General features: G+C 44.7%; 1 pseudogene; it reads left to right on the forward strand.

Annotated features, from left to right (window-relative positions):
• The first annotated feature begins 2,516 nt into the window (after positions 1 to 2,516).
• LOC137335924 (zinc finger protein 271-like) overlaps positions 2,517 to 15,016 on the forward strand; it is a 144,673-nt pseudogene continuing 132,173 nt past the window's right edge.

Raw genomic sequence — 15,016 nt, forward strand, 5'->3', positions numbered from 1 at the left:
TATGAGGAGAGATTGAGTACAATGAGCCTATACTCTATGAAGTTTAGAATAATGAGAGGTGATCTCATTGAAACATTTAAGATTCTGAGGGAGCTTGACAAGGTAGATGCTGAGAGGTTGTTTCCCATGGCTGGAGAGTCTAGAACAAGGGGGCATATTCTCATGATAATGTGTCAGCCCTTTAATACTGAGATAAGGAGAATTTCTTCACAAAGAGCATGGTGAATCTTTGGAATTCTCTATCCCAAATGGCTGTGGATGCTGAGTCGTTGAATATGTTAACGGCTGAGATAGATAGATTTTTGGAATCTAGGGGAATCAAGGGGTGTGGAGATCGGACGGGAAAATGGAATTGAGGTCGAAGATCAGCCATGATTTTAATGACGGCAGAGCAGGCTCGAGGGGTCATATGGCCTATCCTGCTGCTATTTCTTATGTTCTTATGAGGTCTGTTGACTATTTGTTCCTGTGCTGGTTAAAGTCATAGATTTATACCATCAGACAGACTAGGAAGAACAGGCAGGCAGTGTAGGAGTCCCCTGGGAGTGTGGCACTTACAAACCGGTATTCAGTGTTGAATACCAGTGAGCGTGTTGAAACCTCGGGGGAGTGCAGTCAGGAACAAATCCACGGCACCGTGGGGGACTCGGCTGCATGGGTAGGGGGGGGGGCGTGGGGGCATAAGAAACGCAGTTGTTATCGGGGATTGGATAATCCGGGGATAGACAGGCGGTTCTGCAATCACCGACGTTTGTCCCACATGGTTTCTTACCTCACTGGTGCCAAGGTAAAGGACATCACGGAGAGGGTGCAGAACTGTTGAAGGGGTAAAGGGGAACTGCCAGAAGTCGTGGTCCATGTGGGAACCAATGACATAAGAAGGAAAAGGGTCGCAGTCCTGCATTCAGAGTTTCAGCGGCTAAAGGGGAAGATAGAACAGGGCGTCAAAGGTAGAAATCTCAGGATTACACCCAGTGTCACGTGCTAGTAAGTATAGGAATAGTAGGATAAGACAGATTAATGTGTGGCTGGAGCAATGGCGCAGGAGGGAGGGCTTCTGATTCCTGGGATGATGTAGTTGAGAGGTGAAAGCCAGAATCTAGCTGATTAGAATTGAGGAACAATAGAGGAGATATTACACTACAGGGTTTATACTACAGGCCACCAAATAGTGGGGAGGAGATAGAGGAGAAAATTTGCAGGCAAATTACAGAAAGATGCAAGAATTATAGAGTAGTGATAATGGTGTGTGTGTGGGGGGTGGTGGTGGCTTCAATTATCCCAATATAGACTGGGACAGGAAACGTGTAAGAGGGAGAGGAATTCTTGAAATGTGTACAAGAGAACTTTCTTGAAAAGTGCGTTTCCAGCCCAACCAGGAAGGAAAAAGTGCTGAATCTAGTTCTGGGGAATGAATTGGGGCAAGTGGAGCATGTTTCAGTGGGAGAGCATTTGGGGAGAAGTGATCATAATATCATTAGATTTAGAATAGTTATGGAAAAGGACAAGGAACAAGCAAATGTGAAAATTCATATCTGGAGGACAGCAAATTCCAGTGAGTTAAAAAGGGATCTTGTCCAGGTGTATTGGAATCAAAAATTGGCAACAAAACAGTAATTGAACAATGGGAGGCCTTCAAGGAGGAGTTGGTTCCGGTGCAGAGTAAACACATTCCCACGGGGGAGAAAGGAAGGACATCCAAAGCTAGAGCTCCCTCCATGACTAATGATATAGAGATTAAAATTAAATACAAAAAAGAGCCTTATGACAACTGTAAGGTTCATAATACAGTAGAGAACCAGGCTGAATACAGAAAGTACAAAGAAGATCTAAACAAGGGTTTAAGACGGGCGAAGAGAGATTATGAGAATAGATATGTGGTTAACATAAAAGAGAACCCAAAAGTCTTTTATAAAAATATAAATAGTAAAAGGGTAGTCAAAGGAAGGGTGCGACCAAGTTGGGACAAAATAGGAGACTTTCTTGCGGAGCCAGAGGGCGTGGCTGTGGCACTAAATGGATACTTCGCACCCATCTTCATCAGAGAAGAGGTGCTGCCAATGTAGCAGTGAAGGAGGAGGTAATGGCGATAATGGATAGGAAAACAATAGGTAAAGACAATGTAATTAAATGATTGGCAGTACTCCAAATAGAAAAGTCACCAATTCAGATGAGAAGCTTCCTAGCTTACTGAAGGAGGAAAGGGTGGAAACTGCAGAGGCTCTGGCCACAATCTTTCTGTCCTCCTTAGATATGGGAGTGATGCCAGAGGTCGGGAGGATTGCAAATCTTACACCCCCGTTCAAAAAAAGGGGAGAGGGACGAGCCCAGCAATTGCACGCCAGTCAGCCTAACGTCGGTGGTGGGGAAACTTTTCGGGACAATATAATTGGCACTTGGAAAAGTATGGGCTAATAAAGGAAAATTGTTAAAGGAAAATTGTGTTGAACTAATTTCATTGATTTCTTTGATGACGTAACGGAGAGAGTTGATGAGGGTCTGTGCCGTGCCATGCCATGGCCTGTGCCATGTGGGAACTCCAGGACGTTTCCCGTGTCCTGGACGGCCACAGGTGCAGGAAGTGTCGTCAGCTGAAGGAGCTCGAGCACGGATTTCCGAACGTGAGGAGCAGCTGGCGTCACTACAGTGTATCCGCGAGGTTGAGAGCTACTAGGACTGCACGTTTCAGGATGTGGTCACCCAATAGCTTAAGAAAGTGCCGGTGGAGAGGGACTGGGTGACCGACAGACAGAGAAGGAGAACCAGGCAGATAGTGCAGGAGTCCCCTGTAGGTATCTCAGTCTCCAACCAGTATTCAGTTCTGAATACTGGTGATGAGAGGGTTCCTCTGGGGGGTGCAGGCAGAGCCAAGTCCACAGCACCATGGGTGGCTCAGGTGTCCGGGGTGGGGGGGGGGGTGGGGTCGTGAAGAGAATGGTCAGGAGAGCAACAGTGGCAGGAGATTCAATAGTTAGGGGAGCAGACAGGCGTTTCTGCGTCCTCAAACGTGATTCCAGGATGGTAGGTTGCCTTTCTGTTGCCAGGGTCATGGATGTCACTGAGCAGATGCAGAACATTCTGGAGTGGGGTGGAGGGATGGTGAACAGCCAGCGGTCGTGGTCCATATCGGTACCAACGGCATAGGTAGAAAAAGGGATCAGGTCCTGCAGTCAGAGTTTAAGGAGTTAGGGAAGAGATTATCAAGCAGGACCTCAAGCATAGTAATCTCCGGGTTGCTTCCAGTGCCACACGCTGGTGAGTACAGAAATAGGAGGATGGAGTAGTTGATTCTGTGGCTGGAGAGGTGTTGCAGGAGGGAGGGCTTTTGATTCCTGGGGCATTGGGAACGGTTCTGGTGGAGATGGGGTTGCACCTCAACAGGGCTGGGACCAATATCCTTAAGGATGTGGGGGGGGGGGCGGTATTTGCTAATGCTGTTGGGGAGGGTTTAAACTAACGTGGCAGGGGGTGGGAACCTTAGAGGAGATTCAGAAGGGAGACTAACAAAGCAGGAAATGGAAGTGAAATTCGAAGGCAGTGGAAACGAAGGCCAGCAGCAAATAAGGTCAAAATAGGAAAACATGATTAAAAGGCAAAATTAAAGGCACTTTATCTTAATACACGCAGCATTCACAACAAAATAGATGAATTGACGGCATAAATAAAAGTAAATGGGTAAGATCTAATTTTCACTACAGAAACGTTGGTGCAGGGTGACCAAGGCTTGGAACTGAATATTGAAGTATATTCGACATTTAGGAAAGACAGGCAAAAAGGGAAACGGGGTGAGCTCGCGCTGTTAATAAAGGATGAGATCAGTACAATAGTAAGAAAGGACCTTGGCTCAGAAGATCAAGATGCAGAATCAGTTTGGGTGGAGCTAAGGAACAGCAAGGGGCAGAAAACATTGGTGGGAGTTGTTTACAGGCCACCAAACAATAGTGGTGATGTAGGGCACGTTGTGAAGCAGGAAATCAAAACTGCATGTAGTAAGGGTAATACAGTAATCATTGAGGACTTTAATCTACACTACATAAGAATAGGGCAACCCAAATTAGCACTAATACAGCGGAGGACGATTTCCTGGAAGGTATACGAGATGGTTTTCTAGATCAGTATGTTGAGGAACCAACCAGGGAACAGGTTATTTTAGATCTAGGATTGTGCAATGAGAATGGGTTAATTAATAATCTTGTTGTAAAGGAGCCCTGAGGGAAGAGTGGCCATAATATGATAAGATTCTTCATTAAGTTTGAAAGTGATGTAGTTCAATCCGAAACTAGGGTCTTAAATCTAAACAAAGGAAACTACGAAGGTATGAGGGACAAGTTGGCTGTGGTTGATTTAGGAACTGCATTAAAAGGTATGACAGTGGACAGGCAATGGCCAGCATTTAACGAATTAATGAATAATTTGCAACAAATATATATCCGTTTAAGGCAGTCAACCCAACAGGAAAAGTGGTCCAACCGTGGCTAACAAGAGAAATTAAAGAGGCATATAAAGTTGCCAGAAAAATCAGTAAGCCTGAGGATTGGGAGCATTTTCGAATTCAACAAAGAAGGACCAAGAAAGTGATAAAGAAAGGGAAAATAGAATATGAGAGTAAACGAGAGAGAAACATAAAGACAGACTATAAAAGCTTCTATAGGTATGTAGAAAGGAAAAGACTGTCGAAGGAAAATGTGAGACCCTTACAGACAGAGACGGGAGAATTTATTATGGGGAATAAGGAAATAGCCGAGAAATTAAACAAATACATAGGGGAGATTTTAGGAGGCAATTGAGGGTGCGTTGGGGGTTCTGAAAATCGCGGAAATCCTGTTCGGGTTCGGAAGCTGGCTCCAACACGCCGACTTCCGACTTTCCCAGGGACCCTTCTGTGTGCGCACGGGTGACACAAAAATGGAAGTCTAGGCGCGATGATATTTAAAGAGGCAATCGTACCTCATTGAGGTACAAAAGGCACTTTTACTGTGACAGATGGAGGGAGGAGAAAGAGTTTTAACTTACCATGGCGGCTTGCCCACCGCTTCTGATTCACGCCTGGTGCACGGAAGTGAAAACACTAAATGAACCTACCTGTGAAACCTGCACTCCTGATGAGGACATCCAATGTCCGATGTCTCCCGCTCCCAAGTCCCCATCTTCACCCTCCCAAAGTTCCCCCCGATGTCCCCCTCTTCACCCTCCCGATCTTCCCTCGATTTTCCCCTTCCCCCCCCCCCCCCAATCGTGGCCTCTCCCCGCCCGCCCCCCACCCCGGTCTTCCGTTCCAGCGCCAGATGACGTCTCGCTCTCTCTCTTTCTCGCCCTCCCCTCGTGTTTCAGCTCCTGACGGCAGCCAGCCTATCAATCATCAGGCCATAAGACCAAAAGAGATAGGAGCAGGAGGAGGCCATTCGGCCCCTCGAGCCTGCTCCACCATTTAATGAGATCATGACTGATCTGATTTTTACCTCAACTCCACTTTCCCGCCCTTTCCCCATATTCCTTGACTCACTTGCTGATCAAAAAATTGTCGAACTCAACCTTGAATGTATTCAATGATTGAGCCTCCACAGCTTTTTGAGGTAAAGAATTCCAAAGATCCACAACCCTCTTGGAGAAGAAATTCCTCCTAATTTCCGTCATAATCGGGTGACCTCTTATTCTGAGACAGGTTAGCTGCCCGGCGCGAAACCTGGAGAGGACGTTAACCACTGTCCATCAACGTGCAATCGCGTCGGAAACGGTATGTTTGGTTCATGCGAGTTTGCCACGCGCATCTTTAGACCTCCAAACCCCCGCTCCCACCCGCTCCCCCCCCCCCCCGCACGCCCCACTGCCAACCCACCAGCATGGTAAATCTGAAACCTTTCTGTCTGTCTTCACCTGAGGAAGGAGGAAGCTTCCGAAAGCTTGTGGAATTTAAAATAAATTTGTTGGACTATAACTTGGTGTTGTAAAATTGTTTACAAAATTCATGGAAGAAGACACACAAAAACCTTCCAGAAATACTAGAGACCCGAGGGTCTGGAGAGAATGTGGAACTGAAGGAAATTAGCTTTAGTAAAAAAATAGTACTACAGAAATTAATTGAACTGAGAGTCAATGAATCCCAACAGATCTGTTGGCCTGACATCAGTAGTAGGGAAAATGCTTGAACCTATTCTGAATGATTTGACAACAGGACACTTAGAAAATATAATTGGGGTTAGACAAAGTCAACATGGGATTATGAAAGGCAAATCATGTTTGACAAACCTACTGGAGATTTTTGAGGATGTAACGAGTATAATAGATAAGGGGGAAGCAGTGGATGTCGTGTATTTGGATTTTCAGAATGCTTTTGATAAGGTCCCACAGAGAAGGTTGGTGAACAAAGTTAGAGCACGTGGAATTGTGGTAATATACTGGCTTGGATTGAGAATTGGTTAACAGTCAGAAAACAGAGAGTAGGAATTAATGAATCATTTTCAGTTTAGCAAACTGTGAATTGTGGGGTACCGCAGGGATCCGTGCTTGGGCCCCAGCTATTCAAAATATATATCAATGATTTGGATGAGGGGACCAAATGTAATATTTCCAAGTTTGCTGATGACACAAAACTGGATGGGAATATGAGTTGTGAGGAGAATGCAAAGAGGCTTCAAGGGGATATAGACAGGCTAAATGAATGGGCAAGAACATGGCAGATGGAATATAATGTGGAAAATGTGAAGTTATCAACTTTGGTAGGGAAAACAGAAATGCAGGGTATTTTTTAAATGGTAAGAGATTGAGAAATGTTGATGTTCAAAGGGACCTGGGTGCCCTTGTACATGAGTCACTGAAAGCCAACATGCAGGTGCAGCAAGCAATTAGGAAGGCAAATGATATTTTGGCCATTATTACAAGAGGATTTGAGTACAGGAGTAAAGATGTCTTGCTGCAATTATATAGGGCCTTGGTGAGACCGCACCTGGGGTATTGTGTACAATTTTGGTCTCCTAACCTAAGAAAGGATATACTTGCCATAGAGGGAGTGCAGCGAAGGTTCACCAGACTGATTCTTGGGATGGCGTGATTGTCGTATTAGGAAAGATTGAATGAAAAGGCCTGTTTTCTCCAGAGTTTAGAAGAAAAATAAGTGATCGCATTGAAACATACAAAATTCTTGCGGGGCTCGACAGGGTAGATGCAAGGATGATGTTTCCCCTAGCCGTGGAATCTAGAACCAGGGATCCGAGTCTCAGAATAAAGGGTGTGCAATTTACTACTGAGATGAAGAGGAATTTCTTCACTCAGAGGGTGGTGAATCTTTGGGACTCTCTACCCCAGAGGGCTGAGGAGGCTCAGTCATTGAAAACATTCAAAACAGGGATCGATAGATTTCTAGACATTAAAGGCATCAAGGGATATGGGGATGGTGAAGGAAAATGGCGTTGTGGTCCAAGATCAGTCATGATCTTGTTGAATGGCGGAGCAGGCTCAAGGGGCTGAATGGTCTACTCCTGCTGCTATTTCTTATGTTCTTATGTACTGCAGTTGATGTTGTTTATGTGGACTTTCAAAATGCATTGATAAAGTGTCACATAATAGACTTGTTAGCAAAATTAATGCCTGTAGGTTAAAGGGATACTGTATCCAAATTGACTAAGGGACAAAAAGCAGACAGTGGTATCATATTATCATAGAATCTTGGTAGGTGCAGCACAGGAGCAGGCCAATCAGCCCATCGTGCCTGTGCTGGGTCTTTGAAAGAGCTATCCAATTAGTCCAATTCCTTTGTTCTTTCCCCACAGCCCTGTAATGTTTTCCCTTCAAGTATTTATCCAATTCCCTTTTGAAAGATACAATTGAATCTGCTTCCACCACTCTTTCAGGCAGTGCATTCGAAATCATTGCAACTCGCTGCGTGAAAACATGTTTCTGGCTTTTTTGCCGGTCACCTTAAACCTGTGTCCTCTGGTTACCGATCTTTTTTCCTATTGGAAACAGTTTCTCTTTATTTACTATATCAAAACCGTTCATGATTTTGAACTTCTCTATTAAATCTCCCCTTAAACTTCTCTGTTGTAAGGAGAACGTCATCAGTTTCTCCATTCTCTCCGCTTCACTGAAGTCCCTCATCCCTGGTAACATTCGAATTAACCTCCTCTGCACCCTCTCGAAGGCCTTGACATCCTTCCTGAAGTGCGTTACCCAGAATTAAACACAATACTCCAGCTGAGGCCTAACCATTGTTGTAGAAAGGCTTAGCATAACTTCCTTGCTTTTCTACTATATGCCTCTATTAATAAAGCCCAGGATCCCGTATGTTTTTTTAACAGCCTTTTCAACCCTCAAAGATTTGTGTACATACACCCCCAGGTCTCTCTGTTCCTGTACCCCATTTAAAATTGTACCATTTAGTTTATATTGTCTCTGCTCATTCTTCCTACTAAGTTTCATCTGCCATGTGTCTGCCCATTTCACCAGTCTGTCTATGTCCTAAAATCTGTCACTAATCTCCATATTGTTTACAATATTTTCATGTTTTCTGTCATCTGGAAACTTTGAAATTCTTCCCTGTATACGCAAGTCCAGGTCATGAATACATATCAAAAAGAGCTGTTGTCCTAATACTGTCCACTGGGGAACACCACTGTATACGTCCCTCCAGTCTGGAAAACAACTATTCACCACTACTCTCTGTTTTCTGTCCCTTAGCCAATTTTGTATCCTTGCTGCCACTGCCCCTATAATTCCATGGGCTTTAGATTCATAAAATCATAGAAACGTTACAGCACGGAAGGGGGCCATTCGGCCCATCGAGTCCGTGCCAACTCTATGCAAGAGCAATCGATCTTGTCCCACTCCCCCGCCCTATCCCGGTGGCATTGCATTTCTTTTTCCTTTCAAGTGCTTATCCAATTCCTTTTTAAAAGCCATAATTTAATCTGCCCCCACCACCCCACACGGGCAGTGCAGTCCAGATCCTAACCACTCGCTGCGGAAAAACGTTTTTCTCATGTCACCTTTGGTTCTTTTGCCAATCACTTTAAATCTATGTCCTCTGATTCTTGACCCTTCTGCCAATGGGAACAGTTTCTCTCTATCTGCTTTGTCTAGACCCTTCATGATTTTAAATATCTCCATCAAGTCTCCACTTAGTTTTCTCTGTTCCGAGGAGAAAAACCCCAGCTTCTCCAGTCTATCCATGGAAATAAAGTCCCTCATCCCTGGAATCATTCTCGTAAACCTTTTCTGCACCCTCGCTAAGGTCTTCACATCTTTCCTAAATAGCGGTGCGCAGAACTGGACACAATACTCCAGTTGTGTTCGAACCAGTGTTTTATAAAGGTTCAACATGACCTCCTTCAAAATGTTCATCCTAATTTCCTTGCTTTTGGATTCTATGCCTCGATTTATAAAGCCCAGGATCCAGTATGTTTTTGCAACCGCTTTCTCAATCTACCCTGCCACCTTCAACGATTTGTGTACATATACCCCTAGATCTCTGTTTCTGGACCCCTTTTAGAATCATGCACTCTAGTTTATATTGCCTCTTCTCATTCTTCCTACCGAAATGTATCACTTCACAATTTTCTGCGTTAAATTTCATCTGCCACGTGTCCACCCATTTCACCAGCCTGTTTATATCCTCTTGAAGACTATCGCTATCCTCCTCACTGTTCACTATATTTCCAAGTTTTGTGTCATCTGAAAATTTGGAAATTGTGCCCTGCACACCCAGGTCCAAGTCATATATATATATATATATATATGTATACACAAATATTTAGTTTGGCAAACAAGCCAATTACTTGTTACTTCATTAAATCCCTTTTGGAAGTCCAGGACCTTAATCGCATTACCGTCATCAATCCTCTCCGTTACTTCATCAAAGAATTCAAACAAGTTAGTCAAACATGATTTTCCTTTAACAAGTCCGTGCTGACTTTCCTTTATCAGCCCGTACTTTTCTAGGTGCCAATTAATTCTGTCCCGGATTATTGACTCTAAAAGTTTTCCCACCACTGACGTTCGGCTGACTGGCCTGTAATTGCAGCGTTTATCCCTTTCCCCTTTTTTGAACAGGGGTCTGACATTTACAACCCTCCAGTCCTGCAGCACTCTCTCCATATCTAAGGAGGATTGGGAGATTGTGGCCCGAGCCTCCGCAATTTAACCCAAACCTCCTGCAGTAACCTAGGATGCATCCCATCTGGACCGGGTGACTTTTCTATTTTGAGTACTGCTAATCTTTTATATATTCCCTCTTTATCTAATTTTATCCTATCCAATATCGCTACTACATCCTGCTTTACTGCTACAATAACAGCATCCTCTTCTCCAGTGAAGACAGATTTGAAGTGACAGAAGTGTTAGTGAGGGATCACTTTGGGACCAGTGATCATAATTCCATTAGTTTTAAGATAGCTATGGAGAAGGATAGGTCTGGCCCAAAAGTTAAAATTCTAAATTGGGGAAAGGCCAATTTTGATGGTATTAGACAGGAACTTTCAGAAGTTGATTGGGTGAGTCTGTTGGCAGGCAAAGGGACGTCTGGTAAGTGGGAGGCTTTCAAAAGTGTGTTAACCAGGGTTCAGCGTAAACACATTCCTTATAAAGTGAAGGGCAAGACTGGTAGAAGTAGGGAACCTTGGATGACTCGGGAGATTGAGGCACTAGTCAAAAAGAAGAAGGAGGCATATGACATGCATAGGCAGCTGGGATCAAGTGGATCCCTTGAAGAGTATAGAGATTGCCGGAGTAGAGTGAAGAGAGAAATCAGGAGGGCAAAAAGGGGATATGAGATTGCTTTGGCAGATCAGGCAAAGGTGAATCCAAAGAGCTTCTACAAATACATAAAGGGCAAAAGGGTAACTATGGAGAGAGTAGGGCCTCTTAAGGATCAACAAGGTCATCTATGTGCGGAACCACAAGAGATGGGTGAGATCCTGAATGAATATTTCACATCGGTATTTACGCTTGAGAAAGGCATGGAGGTTAGGGAACTTGGGGAAATAAATAGTGATGTCTTGAGGAGTGTACATATTACAGAGAGGGAGGTGCTGGAAGTCTTAACGCGCATCAAGGTAGATAAATCTCCGGAACCTGATGAAATGTATCCCAGGACGTTATGGGAGGTTAGGGAGGAAATTACGGGTCCCCTAGCAGAGATATTTGAATCATCCACCGCTACAGGTGAGGTGCCTGAAGATTGGAGGGTAGCAAATGTTGTGCCTTTTGTTTAAGAAGGGCGGCAGGGAAAAGCCTGGGAACTACAGACCAGTGAGCCTGACATCTGTAGTGGGTAAGTTGTTAGAGGGTATTCTGAGGGACAGGATCTACAGGCATTTGGAGAGGCAGGGACTAATTAGGAACAGTCAGCATGGTTTTGTGAGAGGAAAATCATGTCTCACGAATTTGATTGAGTTTTTTGAAGGGGTAACCAAGAAGATAGATGAGGGCTGTGCAGTAGACGTGGTCTACATGGACTTCAGCAAAGCATTTGACAAGGTACCGCATGGTAGGTTGTTACATAAGGTTAAATCTCATGGGATCCAAGGTGAGGTAGCCAATTGGATACAAAATTGGCTTGACGACAGAAGACAGAGGGTGGTTGTAGAGGGTTGTTTTTCAAACTGGATGCCTGTGTCCAGCGGTGTGCCTCAGGGATCGGTGCTGGGTCCGCTGTTATTTGTTATTTATATAAATGATTTGGATGAGAATTTAGGAGGCATGGTTAGTAAGTTTGCAGATGACACCAAGATTGGTGGCATTGTGGACAGTGAAGAAGGTTATCCAGGATTGCAACGGGTTCTTGATAAATTGGGCCAGTGGGCCGATGAATGGCAGATGGAGTTTAATTTAGATAAATGTGAGGTGATGCATTTTGGTAGATCGAATCGGGCCAGGACCTACTCCGTTAATGGTAGGGCTTTGGGGAGAGTTATAGAACAAAGAGATCTGGGAGTACAGATTCATAGCTCCTTGAAAGTGGAGTCACAGGTGGATAGGGTGGTGAAGAAGGCATTCAGCATGCTTGGTTTGATTGGTCAGAACATTGAATGCAGGAGTTGGGATGTCTTGTTGAAGTTGTACAGGGCATTGGTGAGGCCACACTTGGAGTACTGTGTACAGTTCTGGTCACCCTATTATAGAAAGGATATTATTAAACTAGAAAGAGTGCAGAAAAGATTTACTAGGATGCTACCGGGACTTGATGGTTTGACTTACAGGGAGAGGTTAGACAGACTGGGACTTTTTTCCCTGGAGAGTAGGAGGTTAAGGGGTGATCTTATCGAAATCTATAAAATAATGAGGGGCATAGATAAGGACGATAGTCAAAATCTTTTCCCAAAGGTAGGGGAGTCTATAACGAGGGGGCATAGATTTAAGGTGAGAGGGGAGAGATACAAAAGGGTCCAGAGGGGCAATTTTTTCACTCAAAGGGTGGTGAGTGTCTGGAACGAGCTGCCAGAGGCAGTAGTAGAGGCGGGTACAATTCTGTCTTTTAAAAAGCATTTGGACAGTTACATGGGTAAGATGGGTATAGAGGGATATGGGCCAAGTGCAGGCAATTGGGACTAGCTTAGTGGTATAAACTGGGCGACATGGACATGTTGGGCCGAAGGGCCTGTTTCCATGTTGTAACTTCTATGATTCTATAAGTATTCATTTAGTACCTCAGCCATGCCCTCTGCCTCCACAAGAAGTTGCCATTTTTTGTCCCGAATTGGTCCCACCCTTCCTTTGACTACCCTTTTACTATTTGAATGCTTATAAAAGATTTTTGGATTCCCTTTTAAGTTAACCGGTAATCTATTCTCATACTCTCTCTTTGCTCCTCTTATTCCATTTTTTTAGATCACCTTTGCACTTTCAGTATTCAGCCTGGTTCACGACTATATTATGAACCTCACATTCGTCATAAGCCTCCTTTATCTGTTTCATTTTAATCTCTATATCTTTAGCCATCCAGCGAGCTCCAGCTTAGGATGCCTTTCCTTTCTAGGGATTTGTCCACTCTGTACCTGAACCAACTCGTCCTTGAAGGCCTCCCATTGTGCAATTACTGTTCTGCCTGCCAATTTTTGATTCCAATCCACCTGGGCAAGATCCCTTTTTAACTCACTGAAATTTGCCCTCCTCCAGATAAGAATTTTCACATTTGATTGTTCCTTGTTTTTTCCATAACTATTCGAAACCTATTGAGATTATGATCACTGCTGCCCCACTGAAACATGCTCCACCTGCCCCACTTCATTCTCCACACCGAGCCCACTGCTGTACTCACATTCCCTCTCTCACATTCACTCTCTCACAATCACTCTCTCACATTCGCCCTCTCACATTCACTCTCTCACATTCACTCTCTCACATTCACCCTCTCACATTCACTCTCTCACATTCACTCTCTCACATTCACTCTCTCACATTCACTCTCTCACATTCGCCCTCTCACATTCACTCTCTCACATTCACTCTCTCACATTCACTCTCTCACATTCGCCTTCCCACATTCACTCTCTCACATTCACCCTCTCACATTCACTCTCTCACATTCACTCTCTCACATTCACCCTCTCACATTCACTCTCTCACATTCACCCTCTCACATTCACTCTCTCACATTCACCCTCTCACATTCACTCTCTCACATTCACCCTCTCACATTCACTCTCTCACATTCACTCTCTCACATTCGCCCTCTCACATTCGCTCTCTCACATTCGCCCTCTCACATTCACTCTCTCACATTCACTCACTCACATTCACTCTCTCACATTCGCTCTCTCACATTCGCTCTCTCACATTCACTCTCTCACATTCGCTCTCTCACATTCGCTCTCTCACAATCACTCTCTCACATTCCCTCTCTCACATTCGCTCTCTCACATTCGCTCTCTCACATTCGCTCTCTCACAATCACTCTCTCGCATTCCCTCTCTCACATTCCCTCTCTCACATTCGCTCTCTCACATTCGCTCTCCCACATTCGCTCTCCACATTCGCTCGCTCACATTCGCTCTCCCACATTCACTCTCTCATAATCACTCTCTCACATTCACTCTCTCACATACGCCCTCTCACATTCGCTCTCTCACATTCGCCCTCTCACATTCACTCTCTCACATTCGCTCTCTCACATTCGCTCTCTCACAATCAATCTCTCATATTCCCTGTCTCACATTCACTCTCTCGCATTCCCTCTCTCACATTCCCTCTCTCACATTCGCTCTCTCACATTCGCTCTCCCACATTCGCTCTCCCACATTCGCTCTCTCACATTCGCCCTCTCACATTCACTCTCTCACATTCACTCTCTCACATTCGCCCTCTCACATTCGCTCTCTCACATTCGCCCTCTCACATTCACTCTCTCACATTCACCCTCTCACATTCGCTCTCTCTCATTCACTCTCTCACATTCACTCTCTCACATTCACTCTCTCACATTCACTCTCTCACATTCGCTCTCTCACATTCGCTCTCTCACATTCGCTCTCTCACAATCACTCTCTCACATTCCCTCTCTCACATTCACTCTCTCACATTCGCTCTCTCACAATCACTCTCTCACATTCACTCTCTCACATTCACTCTCTCACATTCACTCTCTCACATTCGCTCTCTCACATTCGCTCTCTCACATTCGCTCTCTCACAATCACTCTCTCACATTCCCTCTCTCACATTCGCTCTCTCACATTCGCTCTCTCACAATCACACTCTCACATTCGCTCTCTCACATTCGCTCTCTCACAATCACTCTCTCACATTCACTCTCTCACATTCACTCTCTCACATTCGCCCTCTCACATTCGCTCTCTCACATTCGCCCTCTCACATTCACTCTGTCACATTCACTCTCTCTCATTCACTCTCTCACATTCGCTCTCTCACATTCGCTCTCTCACAATCACTCTCTCACATTCACTCTCTCACATTCGCTCTCTCACATTCGATCTCTCACAATCACTCTCTCACATTCCCTCTCTCACATTCACTCTCTCACATTCGCTCTCTCACATTCGCTCTCTCACAATCACTCTCTCGCATTC

The sequence above is a fragment of the Heptranchias perlo genome, chromosome 20 (assembly GCF_035084215.1).
Source record: "Heptranchias perlo isolate sHepPer1 chromosome 20, sHepPer1.hap1, whole genome shotgun sequence".
NCBI lineage: Eukaryota > Metazoa > Chordata > Chondrichthyes > Hexanchiformes > Hexanchidae > Heptranchias > Heptranchias perlo.